The 23511-nt window shown below is 35.1% G+C and overlaps 1 protein-coding gene across 2 annotated transcripts in view; it reads left to right on the forward strand.

The window, feature by feature from the left end:
- The window catches only part of LOC150093090 (uncharacterized), a 217207-nt gene that overhangs the window by 72205 nt on the left and 121491 nt on the right, over positions 1-23511 (forward strand). The window lies entirely within an intron of this gene.

Below are 23511 nucleotides of genomic sequence, written 5' to 3' on the forward strand. Positions count from 1 at the left end.
GAATTGTTATATGCAGCTGCCACCTGCCGAGTTATATATGTCATGTCATACAGAATGAATCATGAAGGCAGTATTAGGCTTGTTCGTAAGTATAGCTTATAAATAGCTACATCAAAGAAAATACCACAGATAAGTTAATACAGCAATTTCTCAATTAATGCGTTCTTTAAAACAGGCGCATTAATTCAAAACACACTAATCGAATATAATAACTTATGGAGAAATGTATAATTTATTCCTCAGATTTCTTTTTTTGACCCTTAAGTTTTTTTATAAAAGAATTAGGGTATATCTCAGGGCCTAGTTAAAGGAAAACCATGAAGCTGAAAGACAATAAAACATATTCGGAATATAAATTTATTATTCTGCTTCTTAACAAAGAATTGAGCTAACGTACTTTGGTGGGCACTTTGTTTTTCATACAACTGACAGTATGGCCTTATTGCCTCTTCTGCAAATTTTACTGGTTCTCTCTTCACCAGGGTCAGTCTCTAAGCATTGTTGCTTAAAAACTTCGATCGTAAAAAAACTATTTTCAAATTGTTTCTGTGAAACCTCTTTGGGCTTGTCAGTGATTAAATTTTCTTCAGGTTCTTCCTGCTGTGCATCTAAATTTAGCAGGTCGGAATCACTCGACTTCTCAGGATGAGATTTAATTAACTTAGATTCATTTGAAAAGCCTCTAAAATCATTTGCACAATGTGGAAGAACGTGCTTCCAAACGGCTCACATATTGCTAGTAGTAATTTCATTCGACTTTGTGACTTTATAATCAGGCTGAGATTTCTCTGATTTGGTTAGAAAAGTCTTGGAAGGCATTATCTTAGGAAAAAGGCCAGTTTCATGGACATTAAATATTTGTTGATCACAATAATCCCCTTCTTACACAATTTTCTTTAAAATCTCTGGATATCTCCTTATCTGCAATTGCAGCTTCACCTGTTGATTAGAACATTTATATAGGCTTCACTTTTTGAAATGCTCAAATCACCCAACACTAACATGGAATTCTTCTTTTCCATCATTGATAGCCCTTTCTTTCCAGGTTGCAAAGAGACTTTTGATTTAATAAGGCCAGTGTTTAGTGGGATCCATTTTTGGTTACAATCTTCGATCCATGTAAAAAAGACGTCTCTCTAATTCAATCATTATAATACTTTGATTTCGAGTGCAACTTGAAGCAGCCTTACCTTTCTCTTTGTATTTAGCAGTTGATTCATCCATTTTTGTGTTATTGTCCTATCTTTGCTCTACTCTCGCCCTGTTAATTTTCTTTATTATTTCAAGTTTTTCTTACAATCAGATTACTTTTTGAATCATTTTCACACTTCTATTTTTTGCTCACTAATTCTTTTACTCATGATTAAAGGTTAGGAAAATAATTTAAAATAAAAAAGTAAGGATAACAATTGCATGAGATATGATCAGCAAAATGCTATGTAAAGCAGACGACATAAATTTTGGTGGTAAATTTGGAACATAGTGTAGTATAAAATGTAGTGTAGTAACAAATAACTTTGTAAAATGTTTCAAATCAGTAACTAAATTATTTCATCTTGGTGAGTGGTTTTTTTAAAATAGTTAGCCATAAAAAATATATAGACCGAAAATTTTTAAAATCTATAACATTTATTTTTAAGATGTATATAGGTGCACTAATCTAATTTTGGAGGCACACTAATTGAATTTGAGTATCGAAAAAAAATGATGCACCAATCAGGGGCGCATTAATCGAGGGATTGCTGTATATTAAATGTAAGGTTTTTAGAGGTCAAAAAGGATATAGAGATATAGGCTTAAGATTATTTATTCACTTGTTACATTTAGTAAGTCATAGTAATAGGGACAGTAATGCTTGTCATAACTTGTGTGAATAATAGGGCTTTGATTAATGAATCGATTTCACTTAAAAGTGGTGACTAGATTCTGTTGTAAGAGACATGGTGAATATTTTGTATATTTTTAAGAACCTTATTAGGTAAAAGTTTGCTTGGAGCTAGAGTATGTAATATAAATTTAAATATACCTGGTCATCGACTTACGACCTATGCAACTTATGACCGTCTGCACTTACAACCACAAAAAAAAAATTAATTAATGAATAAATTAATAATAAATCGGGCAGCTGAACGTATGATAACTATGGGATACGATAGTTATCGTACGATAACTATCTCTCACATACACTTGGTTGCTTTCAAGCATCTGTTGCGTGATGTATTAATTAAAATTCTACTGAAATACTACCTATAAAATGCCTAGTAAAAGGAAAATGCCTTCGTCTACAGATATGCCAGCTAAGAAGTCAAGGAAAACTATGAAAGTTATCCAGAAGTATGAAGGTGGAAAGAAAGTGAATACGATAGCACATGACTTGAAGTTATCACATTCCACGGTATCGACGATACTTAAGGACAAAAAAAGAATTCGGGAAGCTGTGAAAGGTTCCGCACCTATGAAATCTACAATTTTAACCAAACAGTGACAGGGACCCATCCATGAAATGGAGAAATTGTTGTTTATGTGGATGGAAGATTTAATACAGAAAAATTCACCCAGGAGCCTTTGCACAGTGCAAGCGAAGGCTAGAAGTCTGTTTCAGAGTTTAAAATCATGCGCCGGAGATGATTACACAGAAGATTTTTAGGTTAGTACTGGATGGTTTAAGCGTTTTAAAAAAAGATTTGCTTTGCATAATGTACGTGTCACAGGAGAAGCAAGAAGTGCAGATGAAGATGAAGCCCAAAAATTCGTTGATAGTTTGACTCTTTAATCAAAGAAGAAGGTTATCTACCGGAACAAATATTTAACATAGATGAAACCGGCTTGCAATGGAAACGCATACCTAATTGTACGTCCATACACCAAGAAGCAAAAAGGATGCCGGGATTCAAAGCTTTTAAGGATCGGTTGACTTTGTTGCTTGGTGGGAATGCCGCGGGTTTTAAGCTGAAGCCTTTTCCCATTTATTGTTCAGAAAACCCTCATGCATTTAAGCACATCAACAAGCACACACTGCCTGTTTACTGCCATTCAAACCCTAAAGCTTCGATGACTTAAGTACTGTTTGAAGACTGGTTCATGAACTGCTTTATTCCCCAGGCTCGTGAATATTGTGCGGAGAGAGGTATCCCTTTCAAGATTTTATTGATTATGGACAATGCCCCTGGCCACCCTTCTCATCTGGATGACCTTCAACATGATGTTAGAGTGGGTTTTATGCTATCTAACACAACTGCTCTCTCATTCAACCCATGGATCAGAGTGCTATTTTAGCATTCAAGGCTCACTACCTCAGAACGACATTCGCACAAGTCATCGAAGCAATAGATTCTGATGCTGATTTATCTTTGCGAGACTTTTGGAAGCAGTACAACATTCTTCAGTGTATCAAGAATATTTCGACTGCATGGGAATGTGTAACAAAGAATTGTATGTCGGGAATTTGGAAAAAGTGTCTAAAATGTTATTCGAATACATTTGAAGTATTTGAAAAAGGAGAGGAACTGGAAGTGATTACAGAAAAAGTAGTTAAACTTGCAAAAAATCTTAAATTAGAATGTGCAGAGGAGTTGCTAGATTGTGAAATAAAAGAACTGTCGGATGAAAAGTTGATTGAATTGGAAGCACAGAGAGTGTCAGAAGAAAAAGCGAGAGAGGAAGAAGAGGAGCCAAAAAAGAAATTCACTGCAAAGAGTTTATCAGATTCTTTTTTCGCAACTGAATAAAGCTCTTGCCAGTTTCGAAGCAATGGACCCTAATGTCGAACGATTCACAAAGGTTGAATGTATCATTCAAGATGTCGTGCACTGTTATCGTGAGATATATGAAGAAAAAAAAAAAACAGAAACAAACTGTTCAGACAAAGCTCAGCATGTTACTCATCAAGAGAACATCTCCTACTTCAACCCAAGAACATGACCATGACGATCCACAAGCAAAGATTAAAAATTGATTTTTTAAATTTCATTTGTATTAATTTTTACATTAATTTTAGATTGTATTTTTGTGTTTACAGTACAGTATGTACAGTATTATTTTTCACATTATGTACAATATACATAATTATAAATTTAAAAGATTATAAAAATGAATTATAAAGATGATAAAAAGATTAGAAAGGTTAAAGAATACTGTTAATAAATATATGGCCGACATATGACCAGATCGACTTATGACCTGTCAGCCAGAACGGAAGTCGGTCGTAAGTCGACGACCAAGTGTATTACATATTGATGTCTGTAAAGAAAATGAACATTTCTAAATTGTTTGTGCTAGTTAGAATGAGTAATTAAAAACTGGAATTATTGAAACAATGGAGTGTTTTTTAACACTTGCATTAGCTGCTAAATTAAAATGATTAATTTCATAACATACTGCCTACATTCGATAGTAATCCATATGATATCAGTTTATTACTAATTAGAAATGGTATGGCTTTAGTAGCGTTCATTCATCTTCAGTATATATTGGATCAAGTTTAGTAAACTTGTAAATTCCATGTTGTTTAAGTTATAAAAATGAAACCAAAGGATATTCTTAGTAATAATAGATGTATTGCAAAGAATATAAACTTAGAAATAATTAACACAGTAATCAAGAACAGAAGACTTGTGAGATTTTATTTCATAAATATTTGCTCAATTATCTAGGGCATCATCAGTATAAAGTTTAAATTAAACAAGCATAAATAACAAAAGAACAACTCAATGAAAGTGTAAGCTATATGTAAATGATGGGCATAGTTTAGAGTACATTTTTGGTACTAATGCCAAATTGTTAAACGAAGTATATACATAAAGTATAGCTCACACTTTAACAAAAGATTCAACAATAAAGAAGTGTGAGCTGTACTTAAACATGCCTACTTCATCTAAAAGTTGTCATTAGACCAAAAAAGTGTAAGCTATACATTTGTCATTTGCAGTTTGCACTTTCTCATTATCAGATTGTTTTGTTACTTATGCTTGTTTAATTTATATTTATACTGACAATGCTCTTGTCAGTATAAATATAAAGTCTTGATATTTCTGTGAGATATTTATTTCATAAATTCTTTTGCTTAAGTCTTCTGTTGTTTATTATTGTGTTATGTCTAATTGTGTTCCTATTCTTTGCAATATTTGTGTGCTTTATGGAAAGCATATTTGTGTGTGATATAGCTGTTATGGCAAAGTCATGGTTGAGCATGCAAAGTACAAAAATCAAATTAGAAACCTGAGAGAGAGAGAGGGAGGCTCAGGCCTGGGCTCACAAATTATGCAAATTATGCTCACCATGCAAAAAATGTACTTGCCAACCTTACTCTCCCCTCCCCTCTTTTTTTTTTATTTAAATGTCTCACTAATCAATAGGGATTTCATGAACTGATTAGTGATGCTGCAACTGTGTAGAAATAAAACTTTCTATACAAGATATGTATAGAAAGTTTTATTTTTTATTAAATAAAAAAAAAATCAATTTTGTCCAGTTTGCAGCTATTCACCAGATGAGTGGGTGTGTTTATTGAGCCCTGGCCCACGTGATATGCACTTGTAAGATTAAAGAAACCTTTTGCCTCCCAAAGCTCATTGCATTCACACACAAGCCAGCAAGTCCTTGCTAATTTGTCAACTGAATGAGGCCAAAATATTCCTAGCACCTACAGATATAGTTCGCCCACAGATTAGAAGCCCTTCAACACTTCTGCGCATCTCCCAAAAAAGGAGAATCCATTCTGATAATAGGATAATCAATCTGTCTTCTGGGATGAGTTTGTTTATTATTACATGTCGGAAATTTAGCTTTTCTTTTACAAACATTGTAGTTTTTAAAGTGTAACTAGTTTGCTTGTATAACAGTTGGAAAAATGTACGTAGAGTATTAACAAAATTAAAAAAAGTTATAACATAAAACAAAAATTTAACGAAATTTATTTAAAAAAGTTTTCTATAAACTAAAAATAGTTATACAGAAAAACAGAAATTTTTTTCAAATGAACTTAGATATTCTAAACTTACAGTTGAGAGAATTGAGACAGTTTAATCCTAAACCGATTAATTATTTATGACTTGTTGTGACTCTTTTAACAAACCCATGCAAAAAAAAAGGTTCTGAATCAGTGTCCAAATCGTCATCACTTTCACTTAAACTGATCACCAAAGGTTCGCATAATTCTTCGATAATTCCGTCTCTGTCCCAATACATATTTTCCAATGAGGTAACATGAGACCAATATTTCCCCCAGTTTTGAACTGTAATACTTTCACTCGCCTGTTCTGAAAGCTTAAAAAAGTTTCGACATGTCAATATCCCCAGTTATGTGCGATGGTGAATGAAACTTTTCACTTCTGCCCAAACATACTCAATAACATTAATATAGCAGTAGCATTAAAACTACTTGATAGCATTAAAACAAAATCCGATTTCATGAAGTATTTTCCTTAAAATTTCTCTTTTCCAAGGAAAATTAATTTTTTCTTTAAGCACAGGAATCAATTTCGGAACAGTTGGCACTCTTTTCTTGACCATGTAAAATTTGTGAATAGTTCTTTTTATAACGTCTACATCAAAATCATTCAAAGCTATGGTTTCGATGGTTTCCTTTCTCTGGTGCTTTTTTTTTTTAGGAGATTTAAATTTTGGCTTACCTTCACCTTTTGATTCCCTATGAATTCTTTTAACAGTCGACCCCGATACGCCTGCAATTGCACTTGCATGTTTTATGACTTGAGAAAGGGGAACAAGGAGACTGCCTTTTAACGATTCTTTTTTGCAGAATGTCAGCACATTATTCAATATTCTTTTGCAAGAGCTACTGAAACGTTTAACAACAGAACTTGTTGACTGTACTGGATCCATTATACAAATTAATAATAATAAAAAAATGCAAAAAAGCAACAACAAAAATCAAGCTACTACTATTACAGTAAAGACAAGAAAGCACGTGATTTCGCATGTTGGCAGCCAATTCGTACATCCTTCATTTCTTTCTACCCTTCAGCATGAATCGACTGTTCTTGGCAAAACACCAAGCAGAGATCTACAAATGGTGGGCGTACTATTGCTGGTCTATTCATGATGAATGGATTTCGACTTTATCTCCAGAGTTGTTTAATGCTGTAAAACATATTTCTTCGGATTCATCCAGGAGAGTTTTTGCAACTATATTTGACAAATATATATGACTATTTTAATCTTATTAACTATTACCTGTCATCCTTTTCTAAGGCCTTTACTTCCTCTCTTTGGAGTAATAGCAAGATCAGAACCAATGGTCCTGATCTTGATCTTGCTATTACTAAATCTGTGTTATGAATCCATCACATCTTCTTGAAGAAAAATACATTTTATTATTACAAAGACCGATTAAGTAAAAGCTGTATGGTTCAAAACAAGAAAAAATACTATAAGAAACTTATCTTATTGGTATGTGAACACACTACTTATTGTCCTCTTTCTGATGATCCAGCTCCTAGTCAAATAAATAAATTATGTTGATAGTGTCTCCTTTTGAGATAACAAAATTAAAAATAAGCTAAAAACCTATCATGGTCATTCTTCTTGCAACCTGTCTTGACTTACTTATATAAAATTGCAAATTACCTTTCTAATTTACTCTTAGCCTTCATAGGTAAAACCATGCATTCTTCATTAAGTGCTTTACACTTGTAAGAAAAAAAATCTTACATCTTTGTCTTTATCCTGGTGATCCCTTAATCAGCTTGGAATTCTCTGACAAGACTACTTTCCCTTGCAGATCTCTTCTCTTTGCAGCAAGTTATGGGTACTACCATGGTAGTCCTTTTTTCTTACCCTCACAAACTTTATGGAGGAAATTGAACGGTGTCCACTTGATATTGTCCATCCAAGGCTCTGCTTGTGGTATAGATGATATTTGTGGATGATATTTTATAATGTGGGAATGCTGAAATATCAAGATTTGATTACAAAGGTTAGTGCTTTTCATCCTTGAATGCAATTTACTCTTGAAGTAGAAAGGATCATTGCATTCTTTTTGTCAGCCAGATGATAGTTGTATAATCTGTTTCTTCTATAATAAAATCTGGGAGATAGGAGATTGGGTAAAATCCATTTTTATTCCAATACACAAAAAAGGAAATGTCAATGAATGCAATAATTATAGGTTTTAGAAAAGGATGTGGAACTAGAGATCAAATTTCTAATCTGAGGCACTTGGTTGAAAAGGCTTAAGAATTTAATATTCCCTTGTATATGAGCTTCATTGGTTACACTAAAGCATTTGACCGTGTCATGTGGGAGGAAAAAAATACTAAGTAAAATGGGCATCCCAGAACGCTTTACACAAAACAACTCTACGAGAGGAATCAGGCTGTAGCGAAGATGGATGGAAAAAAACATCTCAGTGGTTCAATGTTGAGAAAGATGTGATACAAGGATGTATACTCTTCCCTGATCTGTACAGTCTTTACAGAGAATACGTTATGAGAAAGGCACTTACCAGACATGATAATGGTTTCTCGGTTGGTGACAAAAAGATAATGTTAGGTGTGCTGACGATACCATTCTTATTGCTAACAGCAAAGGAGAACTGGAGTTCCTCATTAAAATAGTTGACTGGGAGAGCCTGAAATATGCTTTAAGAATTAATTGTGATAAAATACATGGCCATAGATGAAAATGACAATTCTGCTCACAACATTGACTTCAGGAAGGTGGATGAATTCATTTACCTTGGAGCTCTAATGAGCACCAAAAGTAGATGTCAGCCAGAAATTAAAAGGAGAATTACTGTGGTGAGGTCAGCAATGGTACACAGAAAATATGGAAAGACAAGCATTTTTATCACCACTAAATGAAGACTGATCAGTAGCTTGGTGTTTTCGATTTTCATTTATGGTGCTGAATCTTGGACACTCAGCAAGAAAGATATGAACAAGATAAACAGCTTTGAGATGTGGTGCTGGAGAAGGATGTTGAGAATCTCTTGGATGGACAAAAGGTCTAGTGAAAGTATAATAAGCCAACTAAAAATCAAGAGGCAGGCATTTGACATTGTAAATGAAAGAATTCTCAAATATTTCAGTCACATTTCAAGATGTGAAAATGACAACCTGGAAAAACTTATCATCCAGTGGAAAGTGCACAGACAATGAAAAAGTGGATGTCCAAGACCAAGATGATTTGACCAGATTGAAAAGATCACTGGACTTACTTTGGAGATGACCACTGCTGCAACAAAAGACAAAGAAATGGAGATACATTATGGCTAGGATCGTGAATCCTTGGACGTGATAGACCGAGCAAGAAGAAGAATCATTAATGAAGGTGATGTTGAACTTTCAGAATGATTTAAATAGCATCTGTGAGTATGAGTGAAAGATAATGGATGCCAATTTAATCTAGAAAAGTGTAAAGTTATGTATTTTGGGATGAAAAGATTACAAGATGTGTTACATGTTTTTTGAAACTGTACTGCAAAAAATTGAAGCTAGGGATTTGGAGGCATTGGTAGATATGGAGTTGAAGTTCAGAGGATATATTGCAAAAGTGACCAGTGTAGTTCATAAGGTTACTTGTGTTATTGAAGAACACAGTGAAGATAAGGAACTATCATTTTGCTTTATAAGGCCTTGATAGGATTATTGTGATCAACTGTGGTCATCTGGATTTTTTTGGGATGAGGGTGTGTGGGTTGCAAAAGTTGGTCGATAGAAAAGAGTGGATAAGATAAAAACATTTCAGTTACTATCAAGGGTTTTATAGGATTCATGCAGATGGAAGTATCTTGACACTTGGTGGAAGAATGAGGGTTGTCCCTAGAAATTGAGTAAGACTGTCATTAGCAGGGTTGTGAGGACTAGTTTTTGCTTGGAGGGGTGAATAGGTTACTGGAGTCTGTTGTGAGTACTTTATTGGTGAGTGAAAGCACAGGTGTGATAGATATTGTGTGGATGCTGTGGGTCTCGTGCAATGAGCCTTTTGAACTCATGGAGGTTTCTGTGCAACCATAATGTAATTTGATAAGGTTGGAGTAGGTGATGGCATCTTGGAACAACTGTAAGTTTGAGGTTGGCAATCCACATTATATCGTCACTGAATTGCTGAGATTAGGATTAATACCTTCTGACAGGCAGTTTTCTCATGGCTATTTCAGTTTGTAAGGTTGGTTCAATCCACAAAGAATTGCAGATCAATTATCCTCACTGGTTTAAATATGGTAATGGAAAAATTAATTAGGAATATTCAGGATATCATCTAGAGGTTGCTTGTTTGATGGAGTACATGACTTCATTGAAGAAATAACAAATTTGCTTATTTTGTATGATGTCTCAAACAAAATTGATTGTAGTATTAGCATTGATTACTGTGATGGATAGAGAATCTAGAAGCAGATACCCAAGGATTCAGTGTGGGTATTCTTACAGCTTAACTTATGAACAATTTTAAACTTTTCTGTGGAGTATTTATTTGTTTGAGTGACCTTTCAGAATGATGTTAAACAATTTGTAGAACTTAAAATTTAATGCTGACATATAAGTATATGTAGCTTGGTAAGAATTATAGCATTGGTTTTATATAAGAAAAGAGTTAATGAATACAAAAGTTTTTATTATTGATAGGGATTTAAGATTACAAATTATCTTACCAATAAGATTCATGAAGTCCAGCACATGTGTAGGTGTAGTTAAAAGAAACTTTTCTCACAGGAGAAAGGAATTTATAATAGCCTTATGTGGTGCATTCATGATAGCTGATGAGCTGCAGCCAAGGAGAATAGAAGTTGAATTTCAGGATAGAGAAAAGAGCACATTTGAGGCCATTTGGTGTGAGATTGTGGCTAGCAGAACTAAATATACAATTGGGTGCTGCTATAGACCAGGTGATGGAAAAGATGGTGGTGACAGTATGCACAAGCAAATAGAAGAAATGGGTGGAAGGAGGGTGATTATTATGGGAGATTTCAACTATGGTCGCATTGATTGGAGTGAGGAGAGGACACACGGGAGGAAGGAATTGGATTTTATGCGGTTATTAAGGGATAACTATCTGCAACAGCATGTAATGGAAAATACTAGGGGTCAGAGAGTGCTTGACCTAGTAATTACAACTGAGGATTTGGCTGTAACAAATATGACCACATTGCCACCAATCGGTGAGAGTGATCATAGGTCTTGACTTGGAAGGTGGCTAAAGGTGTAGAATTTTCAATTAAGACAGGGTACTTGTGGAATTATCGGGCTATAAAGTATGACAAGCTTAGGAGTTTGATTGGTTCAGTGCCATGGCATGTACAACTGCAAGGACTAGAAGTCGATAGTACATGGGAGGTAGTTAAGAAGTGTTTGCATGAAGCAATGGCTGACTGTATACCTAGAGTCCGAATAATAAATCAAGTAGGGGTTAAATGGATGAATAACACCATTAAGCTTGAGCTGCAAAAAAAGAAACAACTATGGAGGGAATTTAAGCAGAAAGGTGACCGGCAGGCACATGAACGGTATAAAGCGCAGGCCAGATGGGTAATGAGTGTGGTAAGAAAAGCAAAAAAGGATTACGAAAGAACATTGGCCATGCAGGCTAAAGAGAATCCTGAACAGTTTTTTAGATATGTAGCAAGTAAAAGGAAAAATGTACATGGCAGAATGATTTTAAAGAATGCCGATGGTAGGGAGGTAACTGAATCAGTTGATATAGTTGAGTTACTGAGTGAGCACTTTGCAATAATATCATCCAGGTGGTGACATTGCAGAAACGAATGTACCAGTAGATTATACGGGAATTGTGGTGAATGAAGTGGAGGTGAGTAGTCTATTGCATAACCTCAATGTCAATACATCTGTGGGATTGGATGGTATACCAGCTCGTGTTGTATGAGAAGCAGCTAAAGAATTGTCAGTACCCTTGACCATTTTGTTTAATTCGAGTCTCGGGTCTGGGTTAGTCCCGAGGGGGTGGAAAGAGGGGAAAATAGTTCCACTGCATAAAGGTGGTTCCAAGACTGCTGTTGTAAATTACCGACCGGTTAGCATATCAGGAATCATTGTCAAGGTCTTAGAGAAATTAGTCAAGAAAAGAATACAGGATTGGATAGATGAAAATGGGATATTGTATGGGGGACAACATGGTTTTGTGAAGGGTAGATCATGCCTCAGTAACTTGCTCACGTTTTATAACACAGTGACGGCTGAACTGGATAGGGGTAATGGGTTTACAGTAATACTACTGGACCTTGCCAAGGCCTTTGATAGGCTACTACATAGAACCCTAATCAGTAAACTGGAGCAAATGGGGATAGATATAGGGTTGGTAAGATGGATAGGAGGGTGGTTGAAGGAGAGATACCAGAGAGTGGTTTATTCAGGAGTGGAGTCAAAAAGACGTCTTGTGACTAGTAGAGTGCTGCAGGGCTCTGTTCTTGGACCACTGCTTTTCAATTTGTTCATCAATGATATAGGAAAGGATTTGAGAGGAAGTGTTCACTTGTTTGCTGATGATGCAAAGTTGGGTAGAACAATTATGAGTGCATAGGATGTCAAAAGTTTACAGGATGATTTGGATAGTTTAGAGGACTGAGCTAGGAAAAATGGATGTCAATTTAATGTGGCAAAGTGTAAGGTTATGCACTTTGGGGTGAAAAGAATAGCAGCAGTATATCGCATTGGTGGAACCGTACTCCAGGAGATTGATGAGGCCAGGGATTTGGGAGTGTTGGTGGATAGGGAATTGAAGTTTAGGGGGCACATTGCAAAAGTGGCTAAATCAGCTCATCAAATCACTTGGCTTCTGAAAAATACTTTATCATGCAGAGTCAAACAAGTTGTTTCTCTGTATCGAGCCTTGATAAGATCCCATCTGGACTACTGTGCCTAGTTATGGGCACCAGGGTTTCTTCGTGATGGGGAGGAGGTGGAGAGGATCCAGAGGCGAGTGACCAAGATGATAGCAGGTCTGTGGAATGAACCGTATGAGAACAGGTTGAAGATTTGTGGGTTTCAGAAATTTGTCGATAGGCGAAAGAGGGGGTGATATGATTGGGACATTCAAATTACTGAAGGGTTTCTATAAGATTGATCCAGAAGATATTTTTGAAAATATGACTGGTGGTGGGAGGACTAGGGGCCATGAATGGAAGCTGGGCAAGAACATGGTTGACAAGGGTGTTAGAGCTAGGTTTTTTACTTGGAGAGTAGTGAATGAGTGGAATAAGCTTCCAGAGTCTGTTGTGGGTGCTATGACCGTGAATGAGTTCAAGGCAAGGTATGATAGATACTGTGTGAATGTCGAATAGTTGTTCTTGACATGATATTAGGGCCTCCCTCGATGAGTCTGTCGACTCCTTGGAGTTGCCCAGAACAACAACAATAATAATTCTTGAAGACAACAATAGTTGTGCTTGCAGTGTGAGTGGCCTTGAAAGATGTCTAGTCTTATTTCATTCATCCCTCACCTAAAATTTAATATACAGTGGTATAAAATTGTATGTTTCATGTTATGGCATACACACTGCAGATGTGAGTACTGATGAGTCAATCAGCAGGAAGTTCAGCAGTTTCTGATTAACTGCTCAACTTCCTGCTGATTGACTGAAATCACTGAATAAGTCAGATTACTAACACTGAAATTGAACATTGAATAAGCATGAATCAACTAAATAATTACAGAATTCAGTGTGCAGTGTATATACATTGAATGCTATCAGTGAACTAGCAAAATAAACAGAGGAAACTGGGAATCTGTTGCTGATTAGTCGCCAACAATCTACTGGAAGATGCCAAACCAATGTAGCCTTAGACTGGGATCCCATGTGGCATACACATAGTAAAGCCAGTGACTTAATTTAAGCTACTCATTTCACTGGGGAGGGAAAAAAAACAACAACATCAAAACATCCTTTAGTCTCAAGAAGTTATGAGCACCAAAACTGGAAGTTTTCATTGCATCCTATTGTTGGATGTGCATGACTCTTTGTAAATATGCCTGGTAGCTCTGCACATTGAAGAATTGGCATCATCTGTGAAAAATAGTTTGTTTTATTGAAAGAGTAAGATTTAAAAATAGAAACTTCAAATATCCTAGTGAGTTTAGATGTGTTCAGTCTGTTCACCAATGTCTCTAAGGGTTGCACAACACAGCAAATATTCTTCATAACCTCTTTCCTCCTGACACAGTTAAGCCATTCAGATATATTTCATGGAAACATGTTCTTTGCATTTCAGGATAAATATTAGGAACAAACACAATGACTTGACATGAATTCTCTGTCTCCACTCCTAATAAATATTTATAGAAAACTTCAAAAAAAAGACTACTGAAAAATATCATAAAACTAAAAACTTGGCTCAACAACAACCATAGGTTCAATGCCCATAGGTGTCTGATGCCATCTTGATGTGATTCTTCCATTGCATTCTATTTTGAGCAAGATGACTCAGTTTGTGTTTAGAATTTCCACACCATTTTATGATGTCATCATCCCAAACAGCAGCGTTTTTAATTTCCTCTCATCATTCATTCTACATATTTTGCCAAACAGACAGTTTCCTTTTGATTATTTTCTGGATCAGGTTTTCTTTTGGTTGTATTTGTCTATATATTTCCTCATTGTTCGCCTTCTGGATCCAGCTTATTCTCAAGATCCTATAGCACTTCCTCTCGAATGCTAATATCCTCCATTCAGATTCTCTCGGGAGTACCAAGGCCTCACATCCATAGATCATGCTGCTGCATCTCCACAATTTGCAGTTTAGTGTGTATCTTTATAGCTCGGTTCTTTCATATTTTGTCCATGGCTTTTAATATAGCTTTTTTTTTGGGGGGGGGGGGTCTAAGTCATGCATCAGATGGCATCCAAGATATGTGAAGTTTTCCAGTTGAAATCCTTCTATGGTAACTTTGTTCAGTAACTCCTGTTGTCTGAATATCATTGTTTTAGTTTTTTTAAAAATTAACATATAGTCCATATCATTTTCCTTCTGTGTATAGTGTTTGCAGTGTCCATTCCAGCCTTGGTGTGTCTTCTTCAATCAGGATGATGTCATCTGCAAAGCAGAGGTAGTTTATTCTCATGCCATTTATTGAAATTCTTCCACCTTCTTTAATCTTATCTAGTGTTCTTCCCAGATGTATGATGAAGATGACTGGTGATATTGGGTCCCCTTGTTTTTGTGCCTTGACTAGTGGTAAACCAATCTCCAGTCACACCTGCTATCCTGACTGTTGCTTGTGATTGACTGTTTATATCTTTCAGCAGGCAGACCAATTTACTGTCCACACTATAGGATTCCAAGACTGCCCATGTTATATTTTGGTCAGTATTATCAAAGGCTTTTTGGAAGTCCATGAAACAGCAGTGTAAAATTCAATGCAACATAAATTTTTATATTTTTTATTGCATCGACTTTTACAGAGGTCATATCTAGAAAAACTTGTAAAAATAACTTTTGGTTGTTATTGTAAATAGAAAGCCCAAAGGGAATTAGCTTGCTCCTCACATAAACAAAGAATGTTAAAATGGTGAAGCCAAGGGCAATACCTTTCCATCGGAAGGTTATTTTGATGTTAGTGCTCTGATTAAAGTGTAGGAGAGCCTTTTGTTTACAAGTTCAGTCTTAGGCGACCTTCAAGGTCAGTGGAGAAAGGGGTGACAAGAATCAAACAAATTCCGCAGTCCGGTAAAACGGATTAAAGGGGAGAAAAGAAGTCGTCAGAAGTTTTAGATCGAGAGAGTCGCAAGGAAATATATCTGGGGTTCCCAAACCTACATCCAAAGTTTGCATGGGAAAGTACGGGGATTTCAAACCTTAACCCAAGGTTCTAGAGAAGACTGAATATAAAGCAAGGATTTTCAACCATCAGGGATCGACTATTTTGGCTAGGACACGGAGAAGTCCGAAGGAGGAAAACTGAGGTCGATCTGCCGCAAGTCGCTCAAGATCAGAAATGAGGATAACAAGAAGTGATTAGCCACAGAGGAACCAAGCTGATCCGGAACAGATGCTTTGCCACCCAGATGAGTCTGCGCAAGCCCTGACAGCTGTGACCCTTTGCCTGGAGTTCAAGACTCCGGGAAATCACTCCTCAAACCCTGCCAACTGACCTGAGGGACGACTCGCTGGTGCTCTGAGAACCTCAAGGGAAAAAAAAATCCAAAAACCAGAGACGGAGAAGAAACTGTGGTATGAAACAGACTGTGAAGAGGAGCACTAAAAAGAAGTAAAGAATTAATGTGAGTTGTTTATTATAAGTTATTTTATATGTGGCATAAGAAAACTGCTTTAGATGGACTGCTAAGATAATAGTGCTAAGATATTTATGTCTGAGAGTGAATTGATGCAAATTTATGGTTGGAATTGTTAAGTGTGTAGACCAGAGCATAGCTATTTCCTAAGAAGTAATTGGGCTAAAAGGTTAAACTGTTAATTGTAAGGAACCCCAATGTTTATATTGCTAAATTATAGAATTGCTATAGAAGTTATATTTTATGATGATTTTGCTTAAACTAGGAGTTGAAATTTAAGTTGAGGTGATTATTGTAAATTTATTGAATAATTGCGGGAAATTGCCTTAAGAGTTGTCATATTTAGTGTAACTGAAACTGAGATTACAAAGAGCAATTTCCCTATTGCATGTATTGTATATTCAGTCTTAGTATTTAATAAACATTCTTTTTATTTATATTCAATGAGTACCACCTGATCTTTAATACGCAATTCACTGTTTCGAAATAAACTCGATCCTGTGAGCCTGGAACTAAATGATAGTTAAGATAAGGAACTCAAAGAAAGCCACAATTGTAAATTGATTAAGAGAGGATTTTGTGTTAGATTGGACCTACTGGAAGTACTGCTTGTTCTTATACCACAAGGAGGCCTGGTGGTACAGCTTAAGAAATAAATTTCTAGTGCTCTCATGTATAAGAATATAGAGTCACGGAAGGTAGAGTAAGAGATAGAACCAAGAATAGGAATTAAATAATACAGCATAAATAGATAGCCATAGTTTACAGTGGTGCAGCAATAGCTTTACAGCAGTATATCCTTTCCTTCATGCTTACATGGTGATTAGAATACATTTTATGAAAATTATGAATACAACTACTGTGTTAGAGTAAAACTTTAGTTTTATATAAACCAAAATATACACTTGATGTTTCGACCTTCACATTAAGGTCATCTTCTGGAGTACACACACACACACACACACACACACACACAAAGAAACAAGCTGCACTATAATCTACATGGCATGCTAAAGTTACTGATCAATCGTTAGAACTATTTGCCTGACCTCTGGTGTTAAAAAAAACAACACTACATCAAAGCTAGAGTCCTGTTATGTATTAGGTTACAAAGCTAACTTAAGCTGGAGAGTAACATACAGAAATATAAAAATAAAATTACCCATATAAGCATACATATAAATTGCAACAACTGGTATGGACTGTGGCCAATAAAAGATGAAAAATTGCTTAGAGTCCTAAAGTTAGGGTTTGTTGGAAACTAAGTGGGCTGAATGTGTACCATTCAAATTCTTGGGATTTTTAAGCCACCATTATTATTAAGATTTGGTTAGTTGATTAAAATTTCACAGGCTTCTTTAAATTTCCATTTATACTTGTTCTTTACATCATACCAAGTTTTGGTATGATGTAAAGAACAAGTACTTTTCCAATCATTTCGATGTAGGGTGTTAAGAGCGTGAACTGAGAGGCCTGCTTCACCAAAATTATTATATTTAATGTGTTGTTTGTGTTCTTTTTTATGGATAGGGATTGTACGTCCAGTCCCCCCAATATAAGGTAAGTTACACGTGCAACTTATAAAGAACATACAACACTTCATAAACAAAATTAAAAACATAATACTCAGCAAAGATGATTTATTAGTCAGTTTTGACATTTCTGCCCTTTTCACAAATGTCCCATAAGAATTGTGTCTTTTCACAAAAGACGCAATTCTTCTTCTACAGAACAAATTTTCGTCCGATATTATGTCTCTCTTTGTCCACGTACTACGTTCCGGTTACTTCGTGTGGCAAAATAAATTTTACCTACAAAAAAAGAAGTTACGGCCATGGGCTCACCACTATCTCCCACCCCCAATTGCTAATTTTTATATGGAAGCTTTTTGAGCAGAGAGCTCTTGATTTCTTTACTCTAAAACCTACAGTTTGGCTTAGATATGTTGACGATGTTTTTATTATCTGGCCACACGGCCACCAAGCATTGAACACATTCCTTAGCTGCCTGAACAAACAACATGAGCGCATACATTTTTTTTATTGAAATTGAGAATCAGAATTTGCTCCTTTTCCTGGATACACTAGTCGCACGTCTTCCCTCAGGCAGTCTATCCTTTATTGTTTACCGCACACCTACACACACTGGCCAATATATACATACTAACCCATATCACCACCTTTTGCAAAAATTTGGAGTCATCGAAACCCTCAAAAACAGAGCTATAACAATTTGCTCTAATGAACAAGATCTTAAACAAGAATTAAAATTATTAACAATACATTTATAAATAATGGATATAGCAAAAATACTATTAATTAATAAAATTCTTCATAAAACTTCATCAAAAAGTAATATAGATTACAATAAAATCATAACTGTCCCATGCATTAAAGGGCTATCAGAAAAAAATTAATAGAATCCTACATGATTATAATCTTAATGCCACTTTTAAAATTAAGAAACATATTAAACTCCTCTAAAGATCCTCTCCTCTCATTGGCACACTGTGGAGTTTATTGCATCTATTGCACTTGTAAAAAAAAAAAAAGACACACTAAATATAATAATTTTGGTGAAGCAGGCCTCTCAGATCATGCTCTTAACACCCTACATCAAATTGATTGGAAAAGTACTTGTTTTTTACTTCATACAAAAACTCAGTATGAACAGAAATTTAAAGAAGCCTATGAAATTTTGATCAACCACCCTAATCTTAATAATAATGGTGGCTTAAAAATCCCAAGAATTTGGATGGCACACATTCAGCCCACTTAGTTTCCAACAAACCCTAACTTTAGGATGCTAAGCAATTTTTCATCTTTTATTGGCCACTGTCCATAAATTGCAACCAGTTGTTGCAATTTATATATACTTATATGGGTAATTTTATTTTTATTTATTAATTTTCTGTATGTTACTCTCTAGCTTTATAGTAAGATTTTTTTTAAACACCACTGGTCAGGCAAATAGATGTAACGATTGATCAGTAACTTTAGCATGCCATGTAGATTGTAGTGCAGCTTGTTTCTTTGTATATATATGTATACCCCAGAAGATGACCTTAATGTGAAGGTCGAAACGTCAAGTGTATATTTTGGTTTATTATAAACTAAAGTTTTACTCTAACAGTAGAATTTTATGAAAATTATGTATCCATAATTTTCATAAAATGCAAACAGCAGTATATCTTTTTGCTCTTTCTTCGAGCTTTCTCTGCTATTAGTCTTAGTGTGAGTATTTGTTGCACTGTACTTCGATCTTTTCGAAATCCAACTTGCTCATCAGTGCATTGGTCATGATAATAAATGGTTGGGTACTTAATCGTGTAATCATTATCCTTTCACTAACTGGTTTGTATCCTATCATTGCCTGACAGGCTTTGTTACTTACATGACCTTTCAGGTATTCTGTAAGTATTTTCAACAGCATTTTGCCAAGATGACTCATTAGTACAATAGTTCTGTAATTGTATTCTAAAGCACTGACTTTCTTATGAAGAACAACAAGACCGATTTCCCCCCCCCCCTCTTCAGGGACATATCCTGATCTTTATATTTCATTACATAGCTTTGCATTTCTTTTACAACCAATTTTCCCCCTATATTTTGGCATCTCTCCTATTATGTTGTCATTTTCAAAGATCTCTGCTGGTGGAGAGATTGCTTTTAGTTCTTTGACTACTTCTGTCGCAGTATTATTTAGTTGATTTTAATATATTCACTGCAATATCTTGTCCATCAATACTTTATCATCTTCATCTTTTACTGCTACTGATCTTGTTTGCCACTTCCTATTGACATTTCTTATAAGTTTATACACTTCTCTAGTTTTGTCTTCTCCATAGTACTATTCAATTTTGCATTTATCATCCAACCATTTGGCTTTATCAGATCTTGCTGCTTTCTGTACTTCATTGCATTTTTGATGGTATAACTCATCTGCTGCCACTGAATTATCTCTTAAGTTTGTTCTCTTTTCTCTTGTACCAATTTCAGGGTTTCCTCAGTTATCCATTTCTTGTTGATTTTATCTCTTTCAGGAATTACTTCCTCTACCTCTTTTTTTAGTACTGTAGTCAGTTGTTCTACTCTTGTATTTATATATTTTTTCCACTTATGATCTTAAACTTAGTTTCCAGTATGTCCTGATATGCTGTTCTTAATCTGGTTTCATTTAGTCTTGAGATGTCTCTAGCTTTTTGGAACTTTCCTTTGTACTTCTGTTTCAGTTTTAGTCTTATATTTGCAGCCACTAAGCTGTGGTCCAAATCAATATCAGCTCCTTGGAATGATCTGTACTGTTGAACTGACGTTCTCCATTTCTGGTCTATTAATATCAGGTCGATCATATTCCTATATCTTCCATCGAAGGAGCACCATGTCCATTTATGACAATCTTTTTGTTGGAATTTGGTATTGCAAATCATCAGGTCATTATCAGTGGCAAATTCCAGAAGCATCTCTTCACATTCATTTCTTTTCCCATTCTGTGTTATTTCTGCCAATCTTTGCATTCTAGTCTCCTTCAATGATGAGTATATCCTGCTTCGGCACCTCATCAATTTCTAGTGGTAGATCTCTGTAAAATCTCTCAATGTCTTCATCTTCACTCTCTACAGTGGATGCATATACTTGAATGGTCATGATATTAAATAGTTGGGCACTGAATCTTGCAACCATTATCCTTTCACTGACTGGTTTGTATCATATCATTGCCTGACAGGCCTTGTTACTTAGCAGGAAACCTACATCTGCTTCATGCTTACTTTCGTTTCCTGACCAGTTTGTTTCTCCTGCCAGTGTCCATCTCATTTCTGAAATACCCAAAATGCCACATCTGTATTTCTTCTTGAAGCAACTGCAATTTTCCAGTTGCCCATAGTGTGCAGACATTTCATGTACCAATTGATATTCCATCCCTTACAGTCTTGAGTTCAATTTTTTTGTTTTCAGTAGCTGATTTTTCGATCCAACCCTGATTGCTCAATTGGGAACATGGACCTTGTTTGACCAGGCAATGTCCGAGTCAGCATAAGTCTTTACTCTTGTTCTTTGGCATCAGATTTCAGTTGTATTTTCTCTTTACTGTCAGCACATCGACACTTATCTGACAAACCCTCTGTCTTCCTTGAAGAGCTTAATAGATATGTAAGAAGGAGCATATAGTTTAGGCTTAGGGTAGCCTAAGCTTGCCTCGACACACAGTAGTGTCATTGGATTTCTGTGGCATTTTTATAGAGTTACTGGAGTTGTCCACTAACCCACCACATCTGTTAGTATTGCTACTTCTCATCCAGAACTGCTTATTTGTTATTCGCAGCTAGCCACCATCTCTGATGGCCATTCCGCCATCCACAACCTGGGGACCCATCCAGTGGCATGCAGCTTTGTCTCTGTTATTATTAATAATAGACCTCCAGGGAGGCCATACATTACCCATACTAGCTGTCAACCATGTCTTAAACTCATTTACTCTGATGCACTCATTACTTCAACAAACTGTTTCATTCTCTCATGGTTCTCTGAGAGAAAAATCTTACCCCATTCTTCACTGCCCACAAAATTAACTTCCATGGATGTCCCTCCCCCCCTGTCCTCTCACCTTCCAATTAATGAAATGTTTTATCAGCTGATATTTTTAGTTCTTTGTGTATTTCTGTGCTTCTTGTTTTCTTTCAGATTATAGTCTGTTGTCCTTTGCAGGAATTTCATTTCTATTCTTTTTTCTTCTGCACTTTTTATGGTCTATACTATAATTCAGTTCTGTACAGTAGAGAAGGTTTTGCCAAAACTTTATAAACTTATTCTTATATGCTTTTGAACTTGGTTAGGCTTGAAAATATTATTGATCATTCCTGTTATCTTTAGAAAGTTTGGAATTTTGATATCAATGTCAGCTTCTTTTGTATATGATACAGCACATCCAAGGTATTTGAAGCAGTTAATTTGTTCTAAAATTTTATTTTTAATCCTGATTTTACTTCTGACTGGAGATGGTCTTTTAAAAGTAATGATTTTTATTTTGTCAGTTAATATTTGCATTCCAAATTTTTTAGCAATTATGTTTAAGGAATATATTGATCTTGGGAGTTCCTCTTCACTTCTTGTTATGATTATCTGGGTCATCTGCAAACATAAGCATATTAAGTATAGTTCCACAAGTTTAAATGCTGGTTTCATTTCATATATATAGATATGAAATAAGAGTGGTGACATTGGGCATCCATGACAGACCCCTCTTTTTATTGATTTCTATTCTGTAACTTTTCATTGATTCTTAAAGCTATTTGGTTGTTTTAGTACATGTTAGTTATTACAGCAAGAAGCTGTTCTGAAATGTTTAGATTCTTGAGTACGGTACTGTTTGTTCCTTAAGACTCTGTCAAATGCTTTCTGGTAATCTACAAATGCTACGCAATGTTGAATTAGCAATGTTTTTCCATTAAGATTTTTAATGTAAAAGCTGAGTCAATGAATGATTATCCTTTTTGGAAGCCATTGTGTTCTTCACCAAGTTTATCTTCTACTATGATTTAATTTTTGAAGTTAATATTTGTGATATAACTTATAACTAGTATTTAGGAGATTTATTCCTCTGTAGTTTTTACAGTTACACCAATCACCTTTTTATATATTGGAATGATAATTGCCTTATTCCAACTTTATGGAACTTTTCCTTGCTGCTAGATGTTAAATAATTTTAAGTCTTTTGATGAATAAGATGCTTGCATATTTAATATTCTATATTTATATCATCTTCAGGGGATTTTCCTGATTTGCTTTGCTGTATTGCTTGCTGGATTTTTTATTTCTTTCACTATATAGTTGGTAATGAATCTAAAACTGATATAATGCTTTCTTGCCATAAGTTTTGGAAGAAGTCCAGCCAAGTTTTCTCTTTGATTATTTCAAGTTTCACTTTTTCTTTTACCTCCTTATTCATATTTTTTAGAATTTTGCTATGAAGTTAATCCCATGTTTCTCTGTTTTTTTTTTTTTTTTTTTTTTTTGTATTTATAATTTCTGCTTCTAGTGATTTTGTGTTTATCCGTTGTTTATGTTTCTGTAGTTTTCACAGTTGTTTCAATGTTTTCATCGCAGTTTCTTATTTCCTTAGTTAATCAATTTAATAATTAATAATTTAATACATGATGAAAGAGAATATGAATACAGATGGACACTTAATAGTGAAATTAGCTGTGCTTGGTAGGTAAACAGTTTCTGCTTATGTGCAAAGTTTGGATAGTATAATATGGATAAAAACAAGAATATAGTTTCTTAATTTCCCTATATTTTTCTTGCTATTAA

This window comes from Typopeltis vanoorti, chromosome 24 (genome assembly GCF_054136105.1).
Source record: "Typopeltis vanoorti isolate ZY-2024b chromosome 24, IOZ_Tvanoo_1.0, whole genome shotgun sequence".
NCBI classification, from domain to species: Eukaryota; Metazoa; Arthropoda; class Arachnida; order Uropygi; family Thelyphonidae; genus Typopeltis; species Typopeltis vanoorti.